Genomic DNA, 3,601 nt, shown 5'->3' with positions numbered 1-3,601 from the left:
CAACAACAACCTCCTTACTCTACCAATCCGACGCACATAAATATAATTTGATAGTGAAATATTTAAAAGAAAGTGAAATACAGATTTGAGCTATAAGTTGATGTGATCCAAGTACTCTTATGGGATCAGCCCGGTTAGCAAAATGCGTTGTCAATTGCGTATTTATTTTAAGGACTTATATTTCTACATTGCTCCAATGTAATTTTTTAAATAATGTTAACTGTGTACTTCTGTAACTATTGCTAGCTATATGGTCAATGTTATCTAAGGCCAAAATAAATAAAAAATGTTTTCACTGCCATACACCGACTTAATGACAATAATAAAGAAAAAAGCCTTCACAAAATGGCAAGACGAGTGCACAATAATTAGTAAAGAGAGACGTCAGGTGTCGTTATGGATCCTAAATAAAAAAAAGGTTCAAATGGCTCTGAGCACTATGGGACTTAACATCTGAGGTCATCAGTCCCCTAGAACTTAGAACTACTTAAACCTAACTAGCCTAAGGACATCACACACATCCATGCCCGAGGCAGGATTCGAACCTGCGACCGTAGCAGTCGCGCGGTTCCGGACTGAAGCGCCTAGAACCGCTCGGCCACAACTAACTAATGCTGGAAAAATCCCACGTAACACAATTTGAGATGCACTAGGAACTTTATAAAATCAATAATCAAATCAATAATCAGGTTACGATTCAATCGTAGGATTTTCTCAGGTTCTGTTAAGAAGCTGAGAATCGAGGATATCAGTTTCTGTGCAGTTCAGTAGTTCAGCGGGAGATTTAAATCACGTGTTATTTTTTGTGGTAAGAATAAACAACAAATAGAAAAATTACTTATTAACCTCAAAAGTGAAACATATTTCCTCACCGAGTAACATGTTTTCTAGCAGATACTAGGCTTGAAGTGTAGAGTTCTTTCTGTATACAACCTAACAAAACTTAATTCATATAAATTCATATACTATATCAGTTTATAGAAGGTATTAATTTAATCAGTAGAAGTACATTTGTATTGTATTATTATTATCACATTATCATTATCATTACAATTATTAATATAAAGTACCTTTTTCGTATTTTTAAATTTTGTTAACCTAAAATTTGTGCACATTAGTATTTTAGTTATGTTCACTCACGGTAGTTACTACATTTGACGTTCATTTACTGTTACAAACTGTTAACCTGTTCAGTATAATGCTGTAAGTGGTAGAATAGTTAAACTGTTGAAAGCCAAACTAAAATGCAATAAAAAAGTAAATAAAAATGTAATGCCGTCTTACTGTGGCCGTTAAGTATGTAATCTAATAATTGTATAACTTAAGGACAATGATGTACCTAAGTTTCTTATTCAGTGAAATCATTTCTACTTTGGTAAAGTCGAGGTCAATAGACTCAACGGCCGCTAGCTTTGCTATAATTACTGTTTAGTTTATTCTTTAAAAGCTTGACTTTTTAAATTAAACAGTATATGAGGGACAAAATTATTTTGACCATCAGAAAATACTTTGAGGCTATGAACCCGAATATTACGAATGAAGTTTCTGGGCTACCGCAATTTCTGAATAAATCTATAAGGATTCACCGGGGCGCTTTTAAATAAGAGTTTAAGTGCAATGAAATCGAAAGTAATTGGGTTTGTGTGTTCTATTACCAGACTAATAAGATGAACTTCCGAAAAAAGGTAAACATTTTACTGTCGTACTTGTCTGATTTATACTTACAAGTTTCACTTGTTTTTCAACGTAAACGAATACAGTTATCACGTCTGTTACCGAATCTAAGTCGAGCGTTATACACAACTATGAATATGCATTTACTCCTCATAATAGGGAGGAGCCAGCGCAGTAAAGAGGCCCATATTTCATTTGTGGCTCTCAGCCGAGAAAACGGGCCCCTACTTTTAGAGAAGGAAATAAATTTGAAGGCAGTGAAACTCCTTCGCACCTTAGAAGAAGAAAGGGAGAACTGGGAAGCAAGAACGCATCTTTGTATGCGTCACGCAATTTTAACGAGTGCAAAGCGACCACTAACACTTACGTCGTTCTGTATAATCTTTACTAACCATAGGATTCTGTAGTCGCTTTCGTGCTCCTGTGCCATACTGCTGTCGCGGTCAGAGGCATACCAACCTAATTCATTCAGATTCTTCAGTACACGACCAGTGCCATTTGCCGTGTGTTTTGTGACATTTGCGTCTATAGATGTTACTTACTATCTTCTTTGTCAGAAGCTGGTTATTACGTTGCGTGTCAGTAAATACCGTGGTAATTCACTGGCTTATTTTTCGATTCTCGAATCTGCTGACGATTAGCGTTGTACAATAGCACAAATGCCGGAAAATCCGTCGGGTTAGCAGTCATCTGTTCTTCGTAGGATGTACGGCTGCAAGTTAAACAATCCTTCACGGGAGAGAATTAAGTCATTTGTTAGCTTTGTTAGCGAAACTGAATATCTGGAGATCTCAAATAATGTGTCTGTAATTTACATTTGATTTAAGTACACACAGAATACGCACACAGTACGTAAAATCTTTCTATTTATCATTTACATAACAGCTACTAAATTAACAAATGTTTCTTGTAACTTAATTTTTTCTAACAATTACTTCGTCTTCCATGACTTTCACAAGTTTCTCTCGCTGTTCACGAGTACTATAAAGTAGTATAAAGGCGTCAGGCGTCAGAATCCGCACTCAGCATTAGTAGCAGCTTTTAGGTCATAACTCTTGCCCTTCACAGTTTTCTCTACTCGTATATTAAACGATGCAGAAACTCTTACTTTTCCTTAAAATAAGTTCTCCACTTCACATCCAATTTGCCGTTATATGTACGCTTGAAGATATCCAAACTAACTATTGTCTGTGTGTCCTTGTCCAATGTAATCTAATGCTTTCCGCAAAAACTCCATGTCACATCTACCTTTTTATATTCTTCCTTCGGACCAAGACGAGCAAGCATGGGTACAATCATGGTTCCATAGGCAAACGCAAAATTCTTTCCATGGCGTCACTGACTGTCTTTTCTCACAGTGGGAATATGTAATAACAATTATGGCAAATACTTTTGAAATAATAAACAGTTTACTTAGTTCTTTTCCACATGTCTCGTTTTTATTTGACTGCTCCTTATATTTGTTGAACTGTACGACTGTCTCTTTCTATATTTCACCTTTGTTCTTGTCTCTGCATCTGCACTAACTTCCTGAAAAAACCATATTCACCCCTCCCCTCCCCCCCCCCTCCAAATGTTGTACAGAATGGACCCTGTCATATACTTTGAAGATATGTGTAAATGTTATCGGAATGGGTCTGTTTAACTCCTAGTACTTCTCCTAGATTTACCTTATAATAAAAGTTCTGTCTTCCTGTTCGATAATCCCCATCTGCCTTGTCAGCCCATGGCTTCAATTTATCTCACAGGATATATTTTTGGTTTCTTAGCTTTTGGCATCGTTTTGTATACTGATAGTGAATACAATGTCCGTATCATGGATTTAGATAGTAGAGGAAAGATTTGCAGTGGTGCACAGTCAACACTAGAGCAATGATAGTTAAACATCGTTATATGAAGGAAATGATAGCTAAACATGAGGCAGAAA

Source organism: Schistocerca piceifrons, chromosome X (genome assembly GCF_021461385.2).
Source record: "Schistocerca piceifrons isolate TAMUIC-IGC-003096 chromosome X, iqSchPice1.1, whole genome shotgun sequence".
Taxonomy (NCBI): domain Eukaryota; kingdom Metazoa; phylum Arthropoda; class Insecta; order Orthoptera; family Acrididae; genus Schistocerca; species Schistocerca piceifrons.
The sequence above is the reverse complement of the archived record's forward strand: the minus strand, read 5'-3'. Positions refer to the sequence as shown.